This window comes from Capra hircus, chromosome 26 (assembly GCF_001704415.2).
Source record: "Capra hircus breed San Clemente chromosome 26, ASM170441v1, whole genome shotgun sequence".
NCBI classification, from domain to species: domain Eukaryota; kingdom Metazoa; phylum Chordata; class Mammalia; order Artiodactyla; family Bovidae; genus Capra; species Capra hircus.
Genome location: NC_030833.1, coordinates 7,089,435 through 7,102,296, shown reverse-complemented (window position 1 = coordinate 7,102,296; position 12,862 = coordinate 7,089,435).

The window sequence follows — 12,862 nt, the reverse complement described above, 5'->3', positions numbered from 1 at the left end:
CCTAGCCTGCCCCTTGAGAAATCTGTATGCAGGTCAGGAAGCAACAGTTAGAACTGGACATGGAACAACAGACTGGTTCCAAATAGGAAAAGGAGTACATCAAGTCTGTATATTGTCACCCTGCTTATTTAACTTCTATGCAGAGTACATCATGAGAAACACTAGACTGGAAGAAACACAAGCGGGAATCAAGATTGCTGGGAGAATTATCAGTAACCTCAGATATGCAGATGACACCACCCTTATGGCAGAAAGTGAAGAGGAGCTAAAAAGCCCTTTAATAAAAGTGAAAGAGGAGAGTGAAAAAGTTGGCCTAAAGCTCAACATTCAGAAAACAAAGATCATGGCATCTGGTCCCATCACTTCATGGGAAATAGATGGAGAAACAGTGGAAACAGTGTTAGACTTTATTTTTCTGGGCTGCAAAATCACTGCAGATGGTGACTGCAGCCATGAAATTAAAAGACGCTTACTCTTTGGAAGAAAAGTTATGACCAACCTAGAAAGTATATTCAAAAGCAGAGACATTATTTTGCCGACTAAGGTCTGTCTAGTCAAGGCTATGGTTTTTCCTGTGGTCATGTATGGATGCGAGAGTTGGACTGTGAAGAAGGCTGAGTGCTGAAGAATTGATGCTTTTGAACTGTGGTGTTGGAGAAGACTCTTGAGGGTCCCTTGGACCGCAAGGAGATCCAACCAGTCCATTCTGAAGGAGATCAACCCTGGGATTTCTTTGGAAGGAATGATGCTAAAGCTGAAGCTCCAGTACTTTGGCCATCTCATGCGAAGAGTTGACTCATTGGAAAAGACTGTGATGCTGGGAGGGATTGGGGGCAGGAGGAGAAGGGGACAACCGAGGATGAGATGGCTGGATGGCATCACGGACTCGATGGACGTGAGTTTGAATGAACTCCGGGAGATGGTGATGGACAGGGAGGCCTGGCGTGCTGCGATCCATGGGGTCGCAAAGAGTCGGACATGACTGAGCGACTGAACTGAACTGAACTGTACTGAACTGTGGATAAGAATCTGCCTGCCAAAGCAGGGGACACGCGTTCAGTCCCTGGCCCAGGAAGATTCCATATGCTGAGCAGCAACTAAGCCTGTGAGCCGCAGCTGCTAAACCTGTGCACCTAGAGCCTGTGCTCCACAACAAGAGAAGCCATCGCAATAAGCCCTCGCAACACAACAAATAGTAACCCCTGCTCCCTGCAACTAGAGAGAGCCCGCACAGCAACGAAGACCCCGTGCAGCCAAAAATATATTCATTAATTAAAAAAACCACAAAGCCAGCACTCTTCTGACTGGCCATACTGCCCCAGAACCGGTAAGATGGCAACATTCACGACAGGACGGCCTCCCCTACCTGTTCACACAGCTCGAGATGACTGGAGAGGTGTCTGAGCCTGGCGTACAAAGCCCCTGAGATGGTTTTAGGTGGCACCAAGATGGGAAATAACTATCAATGGACTTATGCCAGTTATTCCCTTTGAGTCAGTTTAGTTCCAGCCAGAAACAAAATGCCAGTTGGGTGTTAGTCTTTAAGGCCTTTCCAATGCCCCAGGCTTAGAGCCTTCTGCAGACAATAGCTTCAGGCCAGCTGTTAATAATATTATTGTGTATTCACTGCGTTTGCTTTCATAGTTATTTTTCCCCATTTGTGACAAGTGATACTTATTTTTTATTTATAAAAGTGACATGACTTTTAAAAATCAATGTATTATTTTACAAAAGGTAATCAGCTTAAGGAAAAATACTAATTAATTGAGAGGACAAATAGTGCACAAATTTCACCAAGATTTGGAAAACACTGGTACAAGACCTAGGGGACAATCTTGGTTTTGAAGCCCGGCTCTGCTGTCCTCTAATCATGCAGCTTTGTGAAATCATCTAATTATTGGTAAATAATGAGACAATGAAAATAGAGTTACCCTTGGAGTATAAAATAATAATCAATTATCATTATTATTGAATAGTTTTATTTATGAGTATCACACCTCAGTAATATTTGTAGCTGTCATTTGTTGCTATGACAACTATGGGTGGACAAAAGCTGTGCAGAAGGCACCCAGATACTGTCAGATCTTGGATGGAGGCATAAGGGCTGAGGCCTGGGGAGGGAGGGAAGAGGCTGTCAGTTCTGCTCAGTAGTAGGAACTGCAGAGCTATTTGTCAGAGAAAGGATTCCTGCTGGTGTCACAAGGGCAACAGGATGCTTGTCACCTGGGCCAGGGACACAAGCTCCTGCTCTTGTGGGGAATGAAAGGGTCTCTGCCAATGGGGGATCCAGAAAGGGGGGGTACCCAGAGCTGATGCCCGTTGCTCTGTTCCAGATGGGGGCACGTCAGCCAACAGCAGAGAAGCCAGCCCTTTGCTGAGGGAATCCCAGTGTCCTTCAGAGGTCACACTGAGAAGCTTGGATCCACTTCTTCAGGTGCCTCTGGGCAAGGCTTCTGCATGGTTCCTGTTGGCCTTGTTTAGGGGAAACTTGGAAGAAGAAGGATCATGGGATGTTGCATAGCTCCTCCTATACTTTTGGGGCCATGAGTGATACTGTTTTTCTCACTCATCTACTGCTTTGTTTCACTTAAAAAGACACCCAGCTTTTTGAGTTAACATTGACATATAATAAACTGTCCATGTTTAAAATGCATGATTCGATGGATGGGGGGGTATGTATACACCCATGAAACCACCCCCCGAGTCAAGACAATGAACAGATCTGTGTCCTCCAAAGTTTCCCTAGTTATCCATTCCCCCCATCCTCTCTGCACCCCCATCTTCAGACAGACTTTTCTGTCATTATAGATGAATGTGCATCTCATAGAATCTTATGTAAACAGACTCACACCGTATGCATTCTTTGTCTTTCTTGTTCGGCATGAAAAATCATCAATGCTGCTATAATAGTTCATTCTACTGTATTGCTTAGTCCAACACATATGGACTGTAAGTCCACCTGTTGATGGACGTTTGTATTTTTTTTCAGCTTTTGACTATTACAAATAAAGCTGCTCTGAAGTTTTGAGTATGGTCTTTGTATGAGCATATGCTTTCATTTCTTTTGGGTAAACACTTAGGGATGGAATGGCAAGTTCGTATGGTAGGTCTATGTTTAGCTTTCTAAGAAACTGCCAAAATGTTTTCAGAAGAAGCTGTATCATTTTATATTCCAATTAGCCATGTGTGAGGATTCATTCCAAATCCTCCCCAGCACTTCGTGTGGTCAGTCTTTTCCTGTTAGCCATTCTAATGGATATGTAATGATTTCACATAGTGTTTTTTTTAATTTTTAATATAAATTTATTTATTTTAATTGGAGGCTAATTACTTTATAATATTGTATTAGTTTTGCCATACATTGACATAAATCCGCCATGCGTGTACATGTGTTCCCCATCCTGAAACCCCCTCCCACTTCCTTCCCCATCCCATTCCTCTGGGTCATCCTGGTGCACCAGCCCCAAGCATCCTGTATCATGCATTGAACCTGGACTAGTGATTCATTTCACATATGATAATATACATGTTTCAATGCCATTCTCCCTAATCATCCCAACCTCGCCCTCTCCCACAGAGTCCAAAAGACTGTTCTGTACATCTGTGTCTCTTTTGCTATCTCGCATACAGGGTTATCATTACCATCTTTCTAAATTCCATATATATGTGTTAGTATCTGAATGCAGAGTTCCAAAGAATAGCAAGGAGAGATAAGAAAGCCTTCCTTAGCGATCAATGCAAAGAAATAGAGGAAAACAACAGAATGGGAAAGACTAGAGATCTCTTTGAGAAAATTAGAGATACCAAGAGAACATTTCATGCAAAGATGGGCTCGATAAAGGACAGAAATGGTATGGACCTAACAGAAGCAGAAGTTATTAAGAAGAGGTGGCAAGAATACACACAAGAACTATACAAACAAGATCTTCATGACCAAGATAATCACGATGGTGTGATCACCCACCTAGAGCCAGACATCTTGGAATGTGAAGTCAAGTGAGCCTTAGGAAGCATCACTACGAACAAAGCTAGTGGAGGTGATGGAATTCCAGTTGAGCTCTTCCAAATCCTGGAAGATGATGCTGTGAAAGTGCTGCACTCAATATGCCAGCAAATTTGGAAAACTCAGCAGTGGCCACAGGACTGGAAAAGGTCAGTTTTCATTCCAACCCCAAAGAAAGGCAATGTAAAAGAATGCTCAAACTACCGCACAATTGTACTCATCTCACATGCTAGTAAAGTAATGCTCAAAATTCTCCAACTCAGGCTTCAGCAATACGTGAACCATGAACTTCCAGACATTCAAGCTGGTTTTAGAAAAGGCAGAGGAACCAGAGATCAAATTGCCAACATCCACTGGATCATCAAAAAAGCAAGAGAGTTCCAGAAAAACATCTATTTCTGCTTTATTGATTATGCCAAAGCCTTTGACTGTGTGGATCACAATAAACTGTGAAAAATTCTGAAAGAGATGGGAATACCAGACTACCTGACTTGCCTCTTGAGAAATCTGTATGCAGGTCAGGAAGCAACAGTTAGAACTTGACATGGAACAACAGACTGGCTCCAAATAGGAAAAGGAGTATGTCAAGGCTGTATATTGTCACCCTGCTTATTTAACTTCTAGGCAGAGTACATCATGAGGAACGCTGGGCTGGAAGAAGCACAAGCTGGAATCAAGATTGCTGGGAGAAACATCAATAACCTCAGATATGCAGCTGACACCACCCTTAGGGCAGAAAGTGAAGAGAAACTAAAAAGCCTCTTGATGAAAGTGAAAGAGGAGAGTGAAAAGGTTGGCCTAAAGCTCAACATTCAGAAAACGAAGTTCATGGCATCTGGTCCCATCACTTCATGGGATATAGATGGAGAAACAGTGGAAACAGTGTCAGACTTTATCTTTTTGGGCTCCAAAATCACTGCAGATGGTGACTGCAGCCATGAAATTAAAAGACGCTTACTCTTTGGAAGGAAAGTTATGACCAACCTAGATAGCATATTGAAAAGCAGAGACACTACTTTGCCGACTAAGGTCTGTCTAGTCAAGGCTATGGTTTTTTCTATGGTCATGTATGGAAGTGAGAGTTGGACTGTGAAGAAAGCTGAGTGCCGAAGAATTGATGCTTTTGAACTGTGGTGTTGGAGAAGACTTTTGAGAGTCCCTTGGACTGCAAGGAGATCCAACCAGTCCATCCTAAAGGAGATCAGTCCTGGGATTTCTTTGGAAGGGATGATGCTAAAGCTGAAACTCCAGTACTTTGGCCATCTCATGCGAAGAGTTGACTCATTGGAAAAGACTGTGATGCTGGGAGGGATTGGGGGTAGGAGGAGAAGGGGACGACCGAGGATGAGATGGCTGGATGGCATCACCGACTCAATGGACATGAGTTTGAGTGAACTCCAGGTGTTGGTGATGGACAGGGAGGCCTGGCGTGCTGCAAATCATGGGGTCGCAAAGAGTTGCACACGACTGAGCAACTGAACTGAACTGACCTAAACTGATACTGTATTGGTGTTTTTCTTTCTGGCTTACTTCACTCTGTATAATAGGCTCCAGTTTCATCAACTTCATTAGAACTGATTCAAATGCATTCTTTTTAATGGCTGAATAATACTCCATTGTGTATATGTACCACAGCTTTCCTATCCATTCGTCTGCTGATGGACATCTAGGTTGCTTCCATGTCCTGGCTATTATAAACAGTGCTGTGATGAACACTGAGGTACACATGTCTCTTTCAGTTCTGGTTTCCTCAGTGTGTATGCCCAGAAGTGGGATTGCTGGGTCATATGGTAGTTCTATTTCCAGTTTTTTAAGGAATCTCCACACTGTTCTCCATAGTGGCTGTACTAGTTTGCATTCCCACCAACAGTGTAAGAAGTTTCCGTTTTCTCCACACCCTCTCCAGCATTTATTGCTTCTAGAATTTTGGATAGCAGCCATTCTGACTGGTGTGAAATGGTACCTCATTGTGGCTTTGATTTGCATTTCTCTGATAATGAGTGATGTTGAGCATCTTTTCATGTGTTTGTTAGCCATCTGTATGTCTTCTTTGGAGAAATGTCTGTTTAGTTCTTTGGCCCATTTTTTGACTGGGTTGTTTACTTTTCTGGAATTGAGCTGCATAAGTTGCTTGTATATTTTTGAGATTAATTCTTTGTCAGTTGTTTCATTTGCTATTATTTTCTCCCATTCTGAAGACTGTCTTTTCACCTTGTTTATAGTTTCCTTTGTTGTGCAGAAGCTTTTAATTTTAATTAGGTCCCACCTGTTTATTTTTGCTTTTATTTCCAATATTCTGGGAGGTGGGTCATAGAGGATCCTGCTATGATTTATGTCGGAGAGTGTTTTGCCTATGTTCTCCTCTAGGAGTTTTATAGTTTCTGGTCTTATGTTTAGATCTTTAATCCATTTTTAGTTTATTTTTGTGTATGGTGTTAGAAAGTGTTCTAGTTTCATTCTTTTACAAGTGGTCGACCAGTTTTCCCAGCACCACTTGTTAAAGAGATTGTCTTTTCTCCATTGTATATTCTTGCCTCCTTTGCCAAAGATAAGGTATCCATAGGTGCGTGGATTTATCTCTGGGCTTTCTATTTTGTTCCATTGATCTATATTTCTGTCTTTGTGCCAGTACCATACTGTCTTGATGACTATGGCTTTGTAGTAGAGCCTGAAGTCAGGCAGGTTGATTCCTCCATTTCCATTCTTCTTTCTCAAGATTGCTTTGGCTATTAGAGGTTTTTTGTATTTTCATACAAATTGTGAAATTATTTCATCTAGTTCTGTGAAAAATACCATTGGTAGCTTGATAGGGATTGCATTGAATCTATAGATTGCTTTGGGTAGTATACTCATTTTCACTATATTGATTCTTCTGATCCATGAACACGGTATATTTCTCCATCTATTAGTGTCCTCGAACTTGATTTCTTTCACCAGTGTTTTGTGGTTTTCTATATATAGGTCTTTGGTTTCTTTAGGTAAATATATTCCTAAGTATTTTATTCTTTTTGTTGCAATGGTGAATGGAATTGTTTCCTTAATTTCTCTTTCTATTTTCTCATTATTTGTGTATAGGAATGCAAGGGATTTCTGTGTGTTGATTTTATATCCTGCAACTTTACTATATTCATTGATTAGCTCTAGTAATTTTTTGGTGGAGTCTTTAGGGTTTTCTGTGTAGAAGATCATGTCATCTGCAAAGAGTGAGAGTTTTACTTCTTCTTTTCCAATTTGGATTCCTTTTATTTCTTTTTCTGCTCTGATTGCTATGGCCAAAACTTCCAAAACTATGTTGAATAGTAGTGGTGAGAGTGGGCACCCTTGTCTTGTTCCTGACTTTAGGGGAACTGCTTTCAGTTTTTCACCATTGAGGATAATGTTTGCTGTGGGTTTGTCATATATAGCTTTTATTATGTTGAGGTATGTTCTTTCTATTCCTGCTTTCTGGAGGGTTTCTGTTTTTAATCATAAATGGACGTTGAATTTTGTCAAAGGCTTTCTCTGCATCTATTGAGATAATCATATGGCTTTTATTTTTCAATTTGTTAATGTGGTGTATTACATTGATTGATTTGCAGATATTGAAGAATACTTGCATCCCTGGGATAAAGCCCACTTGGTCATGATGTATGATCTTTTTAATGTGTTGTTGGATTCTGTTTGCTAGAATTTTATTAAGGATTTTTGCATCTATGTTCATCAGTGATATTGTCTACCAGAAATTTAGAGAAGAGCTAACACCTATCCTACTCAAACTCTTCCAGAAAATTGCAGAGGAAGGTAAACTTCCCAACTCATTCTATGAGGCCACCATCTCCCTAATACCAAAACCTGACAAAGATGCCACAAAAAAAGAAAAGCACATAGTGGCTTTAATCTGTATTTCCCTAATTGAGTACTGATGCTAAGCACTTTTTCACATGCTTATTTGTCATCTACAGGTCTTTTTTCATAAAGCATCCATCCAAATATTTTCCCATTTTAAAACTGGATTGTCTTATCATTCAATTATAGAAGTTCTTTATGTATTTAGATACAAGTTCTTTGTCAGATAAATTTTTAGAAATATCTTTCTCCCAGTTTATGGCTCGCATTTTCATTTTCAAAACAAAGACTTCTGAAGGTTTAACTCTTGATAATTTTATTTCTTTACTTTGGCTGTGCTGGGTCTTCATTGTTGCGAAGGCTTTTCTCTAGTTGTGAGGAGTGGGGGCTACTCTCAAGTTGCGGTGTGCAAGCTTTTCACTGTGGGTACTTCCTCTTGATGTGGGGCACAGGGTCTAGGACACACGGGCTCTAGAGTGAGTGGCCTTCAGTAGTTGTGGCTTGTAGGCTCAGTAGTTGCAGTGCCCAGCTCCAGACCACAGGCTCAGCAGTTGTAGTGCACGGGCTTCGTTGCTCTGAGGCGTGTGGGATCCTCTCGGATCAGGGACTGAACCCGTGTCTCCTGCATTGGCAGGAGAATTCTTTACCCCTGAGCCGCCAGGGAAGACTTCAAGTTTTAATTTTAATAAAATCAATGTAATAGCTTTTTTATTATATGATTTGTGCTTTTTGTTTTTGTTATATTTTAGAAATCTTTGTCAAATCTACTTCAATGTTTTCTCTAGAAGTTTTATAATCTGAGCTCTTACATTTAGATATATGATCTATTTCATGTTCATTCTTGTATATAGTGTGAGGTAAGGGTTGGATTTTTTTTTTTTTTTTTTTGCATGTAAATCCAATTACTCTACCACCATTATCCTTTTCCTATTAAATTCTGGCCTCTTTGTTGAAAAGCAATTGATTGTGTATATGTGGGTTGATTTCTGGACTCTATTCTGTTCCATTCATCTCTGTTTGTCTTTATGGCAGTACCACACTGCCTTGATGATTATAGCTTTTTAACAAGTCTTGTAATCAAGTAGTGTACATTCTCCAACTTTGCTCTTTTTCAAAATTGTTTTGGATAAAATTATGTCCTTTCCATTTCCATGTATGTTCAAGAGTCTGTTTTCTGGTTTTAACTTGCCTCCCTGCATGATGAGGGGTCTAGGCATATTCAGTTTCCTTGAGCACCTAGGAAGGGTGGTGAGTGCAGCCCCTCTGGTGTATGAAACAATAGGCTGGGGGAAATGCCTGTGTGTGTCTCTTTCCCTGCACCCCTTCCCCTAACTTGTACACTTATTTAAGGAATACTTCTGGCCATTAGAATTCTTGTTATATCGTCATAGTCCATGTCAAGCACGTCTTCATGGTTGAGTCTCTTCCTCTCATCTGGATGCCAGCAATCAGGAATCAAAGTAGAGATGAAGACAGTGGAGCACTTATTTTAATAGGCTAGAAGGTTTCCTGGCATGTTTGGAGTAAATTGTGCTACAGTCATGCAGAACTGGATTAATGTCTGTTTTATAAATAAGACCCAAATGTTATCACTTTGTCTGCAAAGCATAACAGCCAGTGTTACCCAGTTACATCTCCGTCTGCTGTGTTAGGAAGCATTCTCGTCCTTACTGTTTTACGTTTCTCTCTGAAGTACTAGGGAAGGACTTTTATGTGACTCAGTCCAAGAGAGCTTTGTACCACAGCCCAGCACTGACAGACACAGAATCCAGCCCCTTTGGCCACAGGACACAGGGCTGGGTCCAGGGCAAAGATGTGAGGTGCCCAGAGCATCACAGGTACCAGCCATCGGGAGTCCTGAGAGTGAGTGATCCATGAGATTTGCACCCTGGGTGCCTCCTCCTCCCTCTAGCCCTGACCTTGCAGGACACGTGGCAGGGGAATGTTTTGAAAACCTGCAGTGGATCTTCGTCATCAAGGACTCTCATTTTCAACTGAGTGTCATGCATTTTCCATATTATTTTAAATTAAAAAAAAAATCTTGGCCTCCTTATGTTACTCCCATCTTCCAAATCAAACCAAACCAAACCAAAAAAGACACAACATATTCCTTGAATTGAGTTGACACAGTAGGTTTTAACCAATTTAATTTTTTTTCATAAATCATACATTTCTTTTGAGAGGTTTCTTCTTTGTGCCAGGCCCTGGGGTATGACAGGCAAGGCTGGGGTAGACCATGCCTTTCATGACCTCATGGGGAGAGGAATAAACCCACACATCATTAAAGGCAAAAAGGAGCTGGAAAATGCTGCAAGGGAGGGGCAGGTGCCTTCTGTGGCTGCTCAGAGCAAGGAGAAAGCACTCCTACCTCCAGGGAGAGCCCTGGCTAGTGAGTCATTTGACCCAGGCCTGAAGGTTGGTACTTGTCAGTTTTTATCACCTTGTCAAAGGCAAGCAATGACAAAAACACCACATCACAGGTAAGGAACACCTTATAGGAGCCGGGTATCTGCTAAGTGCTTTTGGCATTTTCCCCTTTACTCTCCCCCCAAATTTGGTATGCACACTCATATATACATATATTATATTATATATAATGCATTGTGTATGTATATTGCCCCTGTTTCACAGATAAGAACACTAAGGCTTGGAGAGAGGCTAAGTCACTTAATTGAGGTTTATCATTATTAGCAGCTAATAAGCATAAAAGTCAAGACTTGAACTCAAGCAGTCTCATATTTTAGCCCAAACATTAGCAGAGAAAAGTCCTTCTTTACATTAAATGGACTTGACTTGATGTTAAATGGAGTCTTGAGTGGAACTATTTCAGCCTTTTTTATTTGGACTGTTTCAGTATTGAAGTGTGTTGAATAGCTCAATGAATCCTTTCCATCCTAAAGTGTGTGTGCACTGACGGTTGTGAGGCTTCTGCTCGCAAGCAAGCCTGTGGGGAGGACCGACCACACCACCCCTGTGCCCTTACACGCATTCATGGAGCTAAATAAGACTTCACCAGCTACAGTAACACCCGTCAGTTATCTGTGCTGTAGTGTAAACAATGAAATTCTTATTATGTACTCAGAATCCACAAAGCCATTTCCATGGAAACTGTTTTCATGTCATATCTTTAATGAATAGGTAATGAAAGAAATGCTGCATTTACAACTTCATTACTAGTTTAAAAAAAACCCAGGAAGCACACACACTCACACAAACCCAGCCATAAATTTGAATTATGGTTGTTGTCATGTTTTAGAACATGGTGAACATCACAGAGGAATTTTCAAGGCTGTCATTTTGGATTGAATGGATGGAGGGAAGACAAAAAGAAAAAATATGTCACCAAAACCCTACCCACCATGCCAATAACTTACAGCGTTAGTCTCACTCTATCTCATCATGATTTTAATAATTTCGGTGCAGAGTGTGTCCCAAGCATGCTTGGGAGTGGAGAAAGGAAATGCCAAATGAAACACTTGTTTCCTTCAGATATTCCCAGATGACTTGCCTCTTATTTGAGAAGATATGTTAAAAATGGTTGTCTTCTTCAAGACTCTCCCATCGCAAGAAGGTTGATGAGATGGGAAACTGATTTGCTCTTAAAGGACTGCTTTAATGGAACATAAACGATCATTTAATCACTGAGGGGAATCAGTTCTGTGACATCAGTGCAAGTATCTATAAAAAAAAAAAAGCGCCTTTCATAAGTATTCTTCACAAAGAATGTATAACCTCCTTTCTGATGGTCTGATCAAGACACACGAGCAGGTCTGAAGGGGCAGAGATAGAACTGTGGGAAGACAGGTAAGAGGAAGAGGCCAGGACATTGTCTCCATATGTACAACTGCCCATCACCTTCCAGACAAGCAGACTGGGGCTTCTCCACCACTGCCCAACCCCTCTCCAACCCATGCCAGGGGTGGACTATGCAGATGGGATAAAACATCTCAGGGACAATTCAATTGGCACAGAAAATTATATGAAACCTATTCCCATTCCATCAAACCATCCTGTCTTCCCATCCTTGCCCACGTCAAGTGTCTGATGGCTTAGGAAATGTCTCTTATTTCCCTGCAGGGGAATAAGTCTCCTGTACCATCAGGAGACTAAGCAGTGATGCCCAATAGTTTATGGAGCAGCAGGTCCTCATTCACTAGATGCCACCATCTGAAGTCTCTGATAATCTCAATGATGACTGGCTAAAGCCCATCTTTGTCCATTACTAAGGGAGCGTGCTAAGAAAATCCACAGGGAAAGAAAGATTCAGAAAAGATTTGTAGACTTCTTTCAAATGCCCTTGGGGGGGTGCCCATTTGTCTAGAAAACATAATTTATCTATTCATTAAAGTTGCTTCCCTGAGAGCTTTGGACAGGTGATTTTTTTAGTGCAACTCTAAGTACTTGAAAATCATAAAGCTGCATTTCTTTAATAATACTCTACGGATGAGAGGCATCATGCTGTAATAAAGAAAAATATTGTTTGGGCTCCCTTCTAACTTGCTGTGTGGCCTTGGAAATTCGCTTCTCCAGATGGTTTCCTTATCTATACATTAAATGGGGAGGACAAGACGATCTCTGAACTTTCAGCTTTAATGTTTTATGAATTCATGTGCTTTTTACCAAACCCCAGGCTGACCCACCTTTTCTAGGCTGAAGCACAGGAGTTGTCTGTGTGAGAAGCATCTGGAATGACACAAACACTGCCACTGGAAGGAGCCACAGGGCTCCCGGCCTGATGGAGGTTCCCGCTCATTATCTCTGCCCATGGTCACTGCAATCTGAGTCCACACAAGGCCCTGGGCAAATGACAGCTTCAGCCTCCCTGGAGGATGTTGTCCTGTGTCTTTGTCTTTGTCTTTTAGGGGCCCTTGATGTGAACTTGTGAGGGCTCCATTGCCAGGATCTTACACGAGTCTGCCTCTAACACGCCTTCCAAACCTGGGATAATCCATCCAGCCATTTCGGCCTGATGGACTGGAGCACTGCCTCTGCATGGGGAGGGAGGTAGTCACGGCCCTGGGCTCGCAGTCAGAC